Here is a 13,563-nt window from a genome sequence, read left to right as displayed (position 1 = left end):
TTGTGTTGTGTGTTGCCTAATTGTAGGCGTTTTCATGGCACATTTTTGTCGCTAATATCTCGAAACATATTGAGCATTGGAAGCTGAAGAAAAACTACACCTCATAGCTATCCATTTCCTGTCACTTAGCAAAATTTGAACGGTATCTGGTGGTGACACTGGAGGGACTTCCCTTGTCAGACTATCTAATCAAGATATTTTTGCTTGATCATGGGACGCTCCACTCTCCCACCAAACATCTATGCCGAACATTTTTTACTTCTGTGTTTTGCGACAGTATATTGCGAATTCTCCGATTCTCATGCCAAGCGTTTGACTTCTGTTTTTGAAATTTTTCATCACTCTCATCTCCTCATCAACTTGCTCATCTAGCAATCTAAAAATATTCCCTTTTTGAATATGGATTTGGCGTAAGTAAGTAAGCATCAGAGTCTGATGGGTGGAGCGATTGGCTTCTGGTCGAAGGATCCTGAGTTCAAATCCGGGAGATATGTTCTGATGATGAAAGGTGGCCCCTGACTTCAAATGCGTGAACTTCGCACGCATGAGTTTTAATTCTGGAATGAGGTTTTACCCTCGCCCATCCAAAGCAACGTTGAGGTTGGAACAGAACCGAGAGCTTGAGATATTATTTAGTCGGAATCTTTGTTTTTCTTGTAAAGTATTTTCAGAAAGATTAACAATGCACGCCTAACAGACACGAGAAATTTTTACCTTGTTCTACATAGCTTGTCTTGAGTTCTTTGGAATTCGTTTTGTATCTGCATATTCTTACTACCCCGTAGGTGATTTCTTTTAACTCGTTGCGTACTGGGGTATTTAAATTCCTAGGAACGTCGATTCTGGGTGGAGGTGTTGAGATTGGAAATATGTGCCTATTAGGGCGTAATGCCTTTGGTTTAAACATGGTTAAAAAGCTAATGTTTAGAATATAACTTTACCCAATCAAACATTATGATGCATTAATTCATTATGAATAACGAACAACAACTGAAAACGTACTAACGAATACATATTCTACGCTTTAAAATTGTTTAGGTTGACGCGCCTAAATGACGAGAATCTTCGTCATCCGTCCGGAACGTTCGGGAAAAAAATGACGAGAATTCTCGCCATCCGTACACTTGATCGTAACGAGTTTGTCTCTTAACTGGAAGTTATAAAAAAACAACTTCCACATCCACACATAGTCTCCTTTAACCGCGCATCGCATCAGGGCGATTGCCGCCAAGCCGATCGTTCTGAACCGCCGTGTAGAGTGACAAATATTTCAGATCCACACCATGCGTGATGCCACGAACTTGTTATTTTTTACAACTTTTCCTCTTCTATTCTTGACCTTGTTCAATTAACTTTTTATGATGTTTCATGGAGTTTAGGTCAATTGAAACCAAGCTATAGCCAACGTTTCGATTTATGTAAAATCATCCTCAGGGCTATGAAAGTGAAAACATGAACAATATAAAATACAAATATGACAACGATATACAATAGTTTTACATAAAAATGTTACGACCGCGTTTTTTTACAGTAATATAATTTAAAGTATACACATATATATATAAGAATAGAATAGAATACACGAAAAATTTTGACATACCTCTTAACTTTGTACATATTTATTGATGTTATGTTACTAAGGTATTGCAACACCTAGTACACCTACAATCAAAATTAATGGTAACTAGGTGTAGTAACATAACATCAATAAATATGTACCAAGTTAAGAGGTATGTCAAAATTTTTTGTGTATTCTATTCAGTTCTTATATATATATGTGTATACTTTAAATTATATTACTGTAAAAAAACGCGGTCGTAACATTTTTATGTAAAACTATTGTATATCGTTGTCATCTTTGTATTTTATATTGTTCATGTTTTCACTTTCATAGCCCTGAGGATGATTTTACATAAATCGAAACGTTGGCTATAACTTGGTTTCAATTGACCTAAACTCCATGAAACATCATAAAAAGTTATTTTTTACGTCAATTTCCGCCCTTTTTTCCAGATGGTCGCGACTCTGTTGTCCTTTCTATCGATCTCCTTCATTCCATCCTCTTTTGAGTCTCTTCACTCCGCTAACACCTTCTTAACATCTCCGGACGCACTTTCATGAACCAGCACCCCTTTGGCTACCCTTAACCCTTTCATCTTTTTTCACGCCCTTGTCCTTTGAATTGGTTTGAGTCGCTGTGTGGGATAAAGAGGGACGCTGTGAGGGTCCTCTTTATCATTAACGCCTTATCATGAGAACTAAACGTGGAACGTTAACTTCCATCTTACGGATACAATCAACTGAGCAATAGTTTCGACCCGTAGGAAACATTTGATTGAAATCACTTTTACATGTTAAATTGTACACCTACAAGGAGACAGTGGGGAAATAAAATGGAGAAAAGTAACTGGGTTAAAAAATATATCGCGCTAGTTAAGTAGTATTTTGAGACAGGCCAGTGTGAATGAAGTTTTTTTAAATAATTTTTCAACTCTGGGACGATGTTTTTTACTGTAAGAGTTATAGTGTAGGTAAGGTCAGCTGAAATTTTTGAGCATATATCAATGGTAATAACAAAACTGTTTTTTCAAATCATTTGTTAAATCGTAAACAATGTTTCTGATTTTAAAAAGGCTATTTCAGAAGTTGTTGACTAAGGTACTAAACTGGATTTTATTAATAATTTGAAATCATGACGTATACCAAGGTGTCCGATAAACATCACTGAAATTATTTGAGTGTTTTTGTATTTTTATCCACCTTCTTACTGTTTCACGTTTTTATTATCCTTGTCATCATTTCGATGACTCAGCATGCCTTGTTTGTTGACACCACTAAGATTTACAGTTATATATCCTCTAGTTAATGGTTCTATGAGTGATTTTTCTGTCCCATAGCATTTAATCAGCGATGGGAACATCTGCTAGATGTAATATATCACTTGCTCAACGGGCTCTATCTAAAATTTCATTTTATATCGAAGTTAAACATAGAAGTTCCACGAAAGAGCGTTCGATGGCTGCGCCATATATTTGGAAAATATACGCCCCCAAGGCAACTTAACTAGGGTATTACGTTGATGCAGTAGTTCCACTTGAACAGTTCTTCTTTCGTAATCCTATTACCTCCTAATTACACGTTGTTCTAGGAGCTTAGTGGTGTTTTGTGGCTGTGTATGGATGGATAGAACCCGTAACCGTCGCTTTTGAAAAAAGTGATGCCTTCGAAGTTTATGTGGCGTTCTTCGTGTTCTGAGCTAAACGTTCCTCAACTTTTCTCCCCGTTTCGCCCTCATTTTTTTCTCCGCCTTCTCTTGTTTTCTTCCTCTCTCGCGCTTCCCTTGGGGCCCAGGCGTGGTCTCCGCGGAGGTAATTTTTTTCACAAAAGTGGTGGCGGGGGGAACTCTTCGATCGAACCACTATGAACCCGCTTCGTTCTTCCCGTCTTTAAGAAGCCACTATTCGGGCCCACATTTCTATTCGTTTCCTACTACCTCGGAAACTGTAGCGCAGGAAGACTTAATCCGTGAACTCAATCAAATATAAAAGAAAGCTGCGCGATTTGCTAAAAAAAAAATCTGCTAATGGGGCACAGAAATCGTTACGCAGATTTAAACCAATTAGGCTGGGAGATTCGGAAGACTCGGAGGCTCTGCGCAAGGCTTTGATTGCATGAGCAATAGAGAATCTTTTCGAGTAGCCGGGATAGCATCATATTTGAACCCTACCACATTTCAAGCTCCGAAAGGAACGATAAATTCAGAGAGATATTTTGCCAAACTGGTAAGCATGTGAAATCGTTTTCCCCTGGTACAATGAAGGACTTTATGATGTGATGCTTTCCCGGGGAATGATTCTTCTAAGATTGCATCGCCTCATCGATTTCATGTGGATTGCATCGCCTCATTCGATCTATAAAACCTATTCTCTTCCTCCATTTCCCTGGTTACCCAACATCTTTCCCTCAATCAATGTTTCCATACTGACCATACGCCCAATATTTCCTCATTTCTTTTCCTCTCCGTAAAAAATCAATTTCCTCTAGACCCTGGGGTCTTACAACTAGAGGCGCTTCTTTTATGCATTCAAAAATGAATTATACATCGCTCTACCCAATGCAGAGCAAAATTAAACTTATTGGCAAAATAAATCATAGCCTAAATATAACGCACGTTTTAAATTATAAAAATCATTGTTTCTTTGTTATCCTGTTATTATTATTTTTGTATCATCCAGTTGTCATCCAAACCCTCATAGAGAACGAGATACTAATCAAATTCGAAACGTAGCAAAAAATTAAATTGGACAACCTATTCATTTAATAGTGACCCTATTAGTTGGGTCAATCTGATTAGGGATCGCCAATTGCGTATTTAGTATGAATCAAGTCAAGCATATTGAAACAGATACTCTAAAACCTCCAACAAAATAACGTATCAAAACGATTTCCGGCCGCTGTTATGAAATGGGTCTTAATTAATGAGCCCATTTAATGTTTCTGCAATGGCCAATCCTGATGGTGGCAGAGAATTTTCAGAGACTGCCCGATCCCTGCTTGAATGTTCTGTGGAGGACATTTCAAGCGCAACACTCCGTCCGTCGGATGGGACGTTAAGCCGTGGTCCCCTTGGTGCCTTTCGTTAAGAGCAGGCTAATGCCGACGCCGGGTTTCTCTCTACCCTTCCTTCCAAACCCTTCCCTCATGGCGCCAATAAGTTTAATTTTGCTCTGCATTGGGTAGAGCGATGTATAATTCATTTTTGAATGCATAAAAGAAGCGCCACTAGTTGTATGACCCCAGGGTGTAGAGGAAATTGATTTTTTTACGGAGAGGAAAAGAAATGAGGAAATATTGGGCGTATGGTCAGTATGGAAACATTGATTGAGGGAAAGATGTTGGGTAACCAGGGAAACGGAGGAAGAGAATAGGTTTTATAGATGGAATGAGGCGATACAATCCACATGCCGAAATGATGGAATAGATGAAGTCAGGAAATAAATTTTGTCAAACCTGTTGGCATTATTGGTATTCTACTGTTTGAGGCAGGTAAACATGGATCAATTTGTGAATGCCTTTTCCCCTAATAGAACTTCCCTCTTCAATTCCCATTAAGACTTAATCCCTTCCATTCTACCTTTAAATCATATTCTTTTTCTACCTCTTCCCCGCTTACATAACCTTCATTCCTTAAATTTCCTCTCCCCGATATTCGCTCCGTGTTCGGGTGTGACACTAATAAATTTTTATGGCTAAAATTTGAGTTTATCATAGCAAGGTGTTTCCTTCAACATTATGTTGAAGATAATTTTTTATTCTCTACGTACACGACTTGGAACCATTATTTAATTTGCAAACTCTAGCTTTTCTCTTCCCATAAACAGTGAAACAACGATTTATGGCGTTCTTCTTTTTCTTTATTCGTATTTGACATTTTTCGACAGTGTTTTTACGCGCCAGGAAATATGACATGCCTCTTATCAAAGTTTTCTTTTAGTGAACAGTTCATTTTTTATTTAGTTACTTCCCTTGTGATGTAATAAAGGAGCTGTGCGAAAATATTTTGCTCCAATTTATGGGAATACATTGGCATTTTATTTGTTTTCCATGTCATTGTTGCTCACGCTTGGTTACGATGGGGTGTCATTACTACTACTGGGTTTTTTTCAATGTCACGGGCACGAATGGGTTATCTCGGCGTTATCGCGTTAATAGGTTTTGTTTGAGAGTGAGCACGTACTCGCCACTCATTTCATCATTTTATGGCTCTGCTGCATTCCTTTTCAGTTTTTCCTCGTGGATCTCTTTCTATTCGATTTCCATGGTGGGTGGGCATTGCTATCAGAGAGTCGGATGACTCATGGGGATTCATTTCAGGATCATCAGTGAGGGATAAACCCACTGACCATATATCGACTGCAATTTTGCAAATAATGAGTGAAAAGAAGGTCATAGTTGAAGAACTAGTTGAACTACAGAAGAAGTGGAAGAAGAACATAGTTGATAAAACGTTTTTTTTTCGTCCAGATATCACTCACTCCCCTCCCCCAATTTGTATTGTACATAAGGTAGAGAAATTTTCAGTATTTCACCTAGATGTTGGCATAAAAAGTTACTTTCCGAAACTTTGTTCTTTTGGCCGGAGAATGAAATTTTCCGAAATCACGTGTATCTCTTTTTAGCCCATTTCCGCCCACCGTAGACATATGGCTGTTTCCTACCAAATCGATCTTATGAGGCTTTTGAAGAAAACCCGCAGTCCTTTTTGCTATCGAAATGCCACAATTATGTTTTTGAAGCGTGAAATATTAAGTGCGCAACTAAGTTCCCACTGTTTTTTGTAGATGGCTCAACAATACAGGTAACATACTGGAAACGTCATGAACCAAGCTTGGACAATTGGCAAACAAACCGTTATACGACAATGGTGAGTTTCTTATGGCGTCATATCCCAATTGTTGCGTGAATATGTCTGAGTTTTTGCCATGTAACCGTCATTTGCGGGAAGTGTTTATTTCCTTCTTTCTCTCGAAGAAAACGGTGACTGAAGCACATCTAGAGCTCCAAAAAGTTTACGAAGATGCTGCCCAAAGTGAAAAAACGTGCCGTGATTGGTTCCGTTGCTTCAAAGATGGTCTTTATCAATGTTGACAACCGCCCGGGTGAAGGAAGACCAAAAACCTTCGAAGACGCTGAATTGGAAGCATTACTCGATGAAGATCCATGTCAAACTCAAGAAGAGTGTAGTGTATTACGAGATACCCACGGAGCCGTTTTATGCAATAGCAAGGAACTTGAGTTCCTTATGATTCGACAATGTGATTTTACAGCATGAGAACGCTCGAACTCATGCTGTCAAACTCGTAAAAACATACCCCCAAACGCTCAAATGGGAAGTCCTTACCCACCCACTACATTACCCAGATATAGCGCAGTCTGATCGTTACTTGTTCCGTTCGATGGTGCATAGTCAGGCTGATCAGCATTTGCGCTGATTAGAAGAAATCAAAAAATGGCTTGATTCATGGATAGGCTCAAAAGATGCACACTTTTACTGTTAAGGTATTCGAGCTCTGCCACAACGATAGGCAAAAGTTATAGCTATCGATGGACAATACGTTGAATGACTCGTTTATAACGATTTTTTCACAATTAAGTTGTATTTTCATGTAAAAAACAGCGAGAACTCAGTCGCGCACCTAATATTATTATAACTTTCCTTCATCCAAAACTATGTTTCTCCTTAAGATTCGTCCTCTGTATCAAGGTCACTTGAAGAAATTGTACAACAGTACATTTGACCTCATTACCAGTCAGTGTAGGTATATGGCTACGGGTCATATTGAAGAAACAAACTTATGTATTTTCAAAAGATTTATCTAGGTTACGAAAGACGACCTTAGAAGAAACGCACCAAAATGACTTCACACTCCCAAGCCGCAAGTTTTCTGGCCAGAAATGGGTTGAGTATTATGGGCTAAGTTATATTGGGCGATTGTGAAATGTTATGTGCCTATGGTCTGTCGTTTCATTTTAACCCGAAGCCAAACTTTATAGCTAAAGGTGGCGAAAAATCCAATTATGTACCTCTTAATATCGAAGAGCGTATTAAGTTTCTGACATCTCTTGCAGCTGCTGTTATTTGAAGCTACTCTGGGCATTTCGAAGCACCCTCCCTATATCTCTTTTTTTTAATAATATTATACCGATTAAGGTTGGTTTCCATGGAGTATTAAAGAAGTGATCTGGGAGCCTCCCTTTCTTTCCAGCACTGCCTTCTTCAATTCTTCTTCTTCTCCATCTTCTTGGTCTTCTTTTCTTCTTTCTTCATTGCTGCTGGTGATGATGATAAGTCTCTGCAAGGATTTCGCATGTTGACGACCCCGAGGACCTTGCCGACCTCGCTGCCGCGACCGACACCCGCCCTTTGCGGACGGGTCCCGGTCGATGAGATTCCGAGGCTCATTTGGTTGTACTCCATGTTGTCAGGGAAGAGATAGTTGGTACGGTTTCCACTTCCATTCAAACAGTGTTTTTCACGTGACACCATCACGTGGACTACCTTTCGTCTGGCTCCTACCCTTCGACCTATCTGGCATGGGTGGCCCTACCGGAAATAATTTAGAGTTAATCCCGCCAGTGCAGCTCTAGGAGTCATGGGAACGCGCAAGCCTTTCCACCGCGACAAGGTTGTAGCCCAAGGGAAAGGGTATCTCTTATTACCTCTGAAATTGAAATGCCTCTCATTTGACTCAGTGAACTTTTCACGAGTGCAGGTTCATCGCTATTTGTTTTAAGCCTTCAGTTAACTGTTGAGTGATTGAGCGGAGAGGAATACTTGTCCGAAATATTTATTTTCGCTTACAGCTAACTATTAATTGAATCGCTATTCAGGTCAGAGTAAATGACCTCTTTCAAAGGTAACGCTAGTCACATCGAGTAGTAATTGTTGTTTTTTTTTGCTTCAATTGAAACACTTCCGCGTGGCCCGCTTTTTCATTTCAATATTTCGACTTCCGTAATGGGAATGAAATGTTGATGTCATGATATTTCAATTATGAAACGATATCCATCGTCACCTCAGGAAAGCAAAATGATTTTTCAGTGGTTATTTCATATTTTGGGAAATGTCATCACTTCGGCGTGGACGATTTGAAAACTAATTATTGTGTGTTATTTCCAAACAGTTTTACGTGGTTCGCGTCCCGGCAGAGGAGAAACAATTTTAGGTTAAAATAATGATCGCGCAAGTAGAAGTAGTCTCATATTTATATTTGAGGAATAGGGTATTTTCCTTCATCAAAGAAAACGGAATGCATTGCGATTCGTTAACCGCCATTTGTATGTTAATAATATACAAATTATTTGGTTTTAGAAATCCCAGTTTAGACGAATGTTAATGGTCAATTTTAACCTCATTTGAAAAAGGCCAGATTGGCGTCCATGCGATTCCACCACACGTGACGTCACAGGGACCCAGATGCTATACGAGTAGTCGGGAGTTTTACATCGTCTGAGATTACTAATGCCTGCTTGAGGCACAGAGCTCAGGGAAAAATCTCTTAATAATTACCTATTAAAATTGCCTAAGGTCGGAAAGTTTCCTTCGTTTGATATGATATTTATTATTAATCCTTGTTTAAGCCAAGCGATACCTGCTAGCAGCCTGCATCGTAGCGGCGCTCATAGTCTCGTACCAAGGTGGACTCACACAGCGGCACCCGGAACCAGAATGACACCACAAGGGCTTTTCCCAGCATTCATACTTAGCCGTCGAGATTTCGCTATTACTGTAATCGCGGTAAATAGATATCGTCATTTAAAAATCTAAAAGGGGTTTGAATTTCATTTATTAATGGTGTTAGTTTCTATCTATGGGCCAACTCGCGGTGTGAGGATTTTTATGTAAGAGCGGCCAAGGGCTCCACACGGATTCCAGGGCATTTTGATCTGTATCCAAACGCTTTGATCTCTGTGCCACCAAGCTCCCTCGTAACTTTCAAACTCGTCGTTTGCTCTTTCTTAATCATTATAGCCTCTTGCGTTAGAATAATTCCCTTCCTGATACCCTTATCACAGGAAAAATAGAGAGTACTAACTGCAGGTAATTTACGCTAAGTTGCCTTCATAAAAGTATGGATGGTGCCAAAATATAGACCCGTTAAAAAATCTTGAGTGGAATGGTATAAAATGCGTTCATTTTCTTCGGTATTGATGAAGAGAAGCTTACTAAGAATCCACTACTAAATTGCAATTTAAACATATTTTTTTCTTTCCGCTTAGCAACGTTTGAAAACTTCGTTCAGGGATTCCTAGAGCGCACAAGTTATATCAGTAATGTGTGTTATTTTAAATGGAGATATGCAGCGACTGCAGAGCGATTTATTTTCAGTTGGATAGTTCTAGCAGTCCGTAGAATAGCCCTTTGTTTTTGACAGATGATGATGATGATGATCGTAAGTGAAGTGGCCATCATTGTAAATTTTTAAGTATAAAACTATTTTATTGCAGACAGTTACGATTGATTACGCATGACTTATATTAATGTATGAAATTCAGCCTGATGCGCTTGCTGGAACTAAAATGTTTGCAATCTGCTCCTTTTCCTGCTATTGGATGAAGTGAACTTTTCGTTTGTGTTTTGTTTCGTTTGTCTCATGTTGGTGCTGACCAGGGAATGCAGATGGTTACAGACGCTCATGAGCCATTATCGAGTCCACTTGTGCATTTAATTTTCATTCACAATACTTCTTATTTTCTTTGAAGATTTTTTTTTAATGTAAGGCATACTCCCTCAGCGCAAAAAAAAACCTTACGCAAGGGGCTAGACAAAATAGGGAAAAGGACGGGCGGGGTAAAATATTGGGTTTCTTCCCCGAAATCACGGCGTCTTTGCGTCGCCTCCTCCTTTTTGTGCGAATCGGGAATTCCCATTCTTCGTCCAGTTTGTGACCCACTTTGATTCCCCCAATCGGGTCGAGTCGTCTTATATTCTCGCGAACGGAACATCCCTTCCCTCTCCCCTGAGCATCTCCCGCTGCCAGAGGAAGTCGAGTCGGCCTGGCTCTTTCCTGCTCCCAACTTCCCCTTCCGCTGTGCGTCTCATCGTTGTGAAAGGTCGTCCGTGTCATTCCCTTGTCTCTTGAATCGCAGTGAGAACAACTTTCGATGCAAAGACCTCTTCGTTCGGCTTCTTCTTTTTATCATAAGTGATTGGCCTCTTGTGGGAGAGATTGAATAGGTCATGCAACAAAACTAAAGTACTCCCAACTCGCATTTTCAATATTATCAATGACAGAAACTTTGTTTCTTCCACGATGTATATTTCTTTATTTCGACCGGTTTCGACTTTTACACCATTATCAGGTACAGAAAATATACGTATATATTCCATTATTATATCAAGTAAAGAAAATACGTACATTTTCTGTAAGTGTAATAATAATAACTGTAATAATGGTGTTACATCCGAAACCTGTCGACGTTTAAAAATATATATATTGTGGAAGTAAATAAGTATATGTTATTGATAATATGGAGCCCTTCCACCAATTACACGCTTCAAGTTTTGGTTAACTCGCAATATTCACGTTTAAAAAGTTATTTTGGTGCTGAAGAATTTGCCACTCACCACATAGAATCGAACTGGCATAACGTTCAAGTAAAACAAAATATAATTATTAACTGTCTGAAAATTTGCAAAAGATATGCTAGGTTAAATGCTGTAAATTGCTTAATGCTAGGATAAATACTGTAAAATATCTTAATTCTCTAAAAAAAGAACTGAAAAAATACTTACACAGCACATGGCTTTAGCTTGGAACGACATGTGAATTATCGTGCCTCTTCCCAGATCTGAGTTCAAATCTCACGCTTTGGAGCTAATATTAAAGCAGAAGCACTGTATCCTTCGTAGAAAGGTCCATTTATTTTATTTGCTGTCTTTCCTTTCCATCCTTGACATCTACTTGTCCCTCGACCGTTGTCCTCTTCAGGCCATCATGACGCAAAACCGGACTGAAATAGGTTTTTTAGTCTTCCTATCAACGATTTCATTCTTATAGGCTTCTATTCTCTCCTAAATTTCTTAAGATTTCGTCATATCTTACTCAGTCGATCCACTAGATAGATCATCATCATTCTTCTGTAGCATCACATTTCGTATGCCTCCTCCTTTTGATATATCCGCTGCTGTCATTTTCCATTCCACACTTTAGTAGAGAAGCATACTTTAAATGTAAGTCCTGATAAATTTTTTCCGTACTTCTATACTTAAATTTCCCGTTGTAAGTAAATCTTTCTTTTGTTGAGTTACAATCTTTGCCTGGACTATTCTACTAATAATTTCTTCCGTCCTTTCTTTTGGCTAATATAATTGCCGTGTGGCCAAAATAAAAGTAGTAATATATCCATCATATCTTTTGTCAATGTTTATTTCAATAAAGGCCAACCTACCAAAGGTCAAATTACCAGTATTAAGGCTTGGGTATCCTCTTCATATTGAAACTCCAAATAATGGACCCCAACTTTCTAAGGTGCGTGTACACTGCGTAACATGTTATATAAACAAGCTACATATCAATAACATGTTTTACGGAAAAGTTACAAATCCGTGTAACAAGTTATATGTAACATGTACATCTAACGTGTTACAAAACAAAAATTCGTGTTGTATAACAAGTGTTTGGTTTCCCTTACGAAGTGGGAAAATGTGTAACATGTTACTGAAAAGAGGTGAGACGCATGGTGGGGATAGCCAGTTGACGGTTGGGCTAGGAATGAATCTATAACATGTTATTTGTGCATTTTTGGCCCGATGGACTCTTGTTATAATACAAATGTTATATAAAACAAATGTTACAAGTAACTCGTCACATATAAATGTTTATACAACATGTTTCACAGTTTAAATGCAGCCTTATGTAGTTGTCCTGGTGAAGTTACCCAGGCAATATCCAGCAGATGTTTATATTTCTAGCGCTTCATTTTTTTGTAGCATTTAAAGCCGGATGTGGTTATGACGATTATATTATGCACGAATGAGTCCCGCTTCGTCCTTACCTGACGGTTTTATTTCCGTCACGTATCTTAAATCTTTCGAGAATTAGATCATTCCAACAAAATGCATGCGTTTGCGTCATTCCAAAACGTTCGGACTCTTTTGAGGGAAATATTCCACAAAGCACAAAGCTCCTTTCAGTTCCGCGAATTCATTTCTTGTGGCTAAGGAGGAAGGATTACATTCCTTATCCCTGTTTACATAAGTTGGAGCGGATTTTGGGAATACCTTAAGTTGGAGCAAAGGAGATTCAGACAGACCGGCAGATGCTTCGTTTTATGGCATTCCTGAAAATACAATTTTATCCTCGAATCCGCAATGTTACGATCGATAAATACAGCTCCATCGGCATCTCAAATATCTTCAATTTAATTCGTTTTGCTTGGCTTTCCATTTGAAGGAATTCCGATTTATTTTTCCGGTGGCTGTCTCATAATCATCGTAATTTTTTGGAAAAATTTTCGCGCTTAATGAATGATTTTTAAAAAATGATTCGTCTAAGTGGCTGCCTTACCTGACGGTTTTACTTCCGTCAAATATCTTAAATCTTCCAATCATCCCTAATTTTACAGCCAAAAAGCATCAGTGTTTTAAAATTCAACATCCAATTTGCTAGTTTCTAGAAAGGATGTTGTTGGTATAGTATTGAGATTAAATTTTTAATCTTGAATACTCGTTAAATGTTTTATGCCTGTAATTGTTTTCCAATGTGTTTTATCCGAACAGCATTTGGATATCCCATTTCGTAGTCATGAAGTAATTTGGATCATGAAGTAATCAGTACTTGCATTGAGGCAGTTCTTATTATGAGATATGTAGGTTGTGGATGTAATTATGCGCTGCTACTGTTCTTTTATCAAAGTGGCATTAACTTGATGTCAAATTGAGCATTTCCTGTGCATAATACAATTTCTCGGTAACGATAACGAGCGTTCCAATTTCCCAGAAATTCAATTTGATTTTTCCCTGCCGGTGAAAAGGAAGTTCTCAGCGTTTCCATAATACGT

The 13,563-nt window shown here is 38.6% G+C and overlaps 1 protein-coding gene across 1 annotated transcript in view; it reads left to right on the top strand.

Annotated features, from left to right (window-relative positions):
• LOC124161247 (protein FAM43A) overlaps positions 1 to 13,563 on the top strand; it is a 126,926-nt gene that overhangs the window by 41,784 nt on the left and 71,579 nt on the right. The window lies entirely within an intron of this gene.

The sequence above is a fragment of the Ischnura elegans genome, chromosome 6, assembly GCF_921293095.1.
Source record: "Ischnura elegans chromosome 6, ioIscEleg1.1, whole genome shotgun sequence".
Classification (NCBI taxonomy): Eukaryota; Metazoa; Arthropoda; class Insecta; order Odonata; family Coenagrionidae; genus Ischnura; species Ischnura elegans.
The sequence above is the reverse complement of the archived record's forward strand: the minus strand, read 5'-3'. Positions and strand labels throughout refer to the sequence as shown.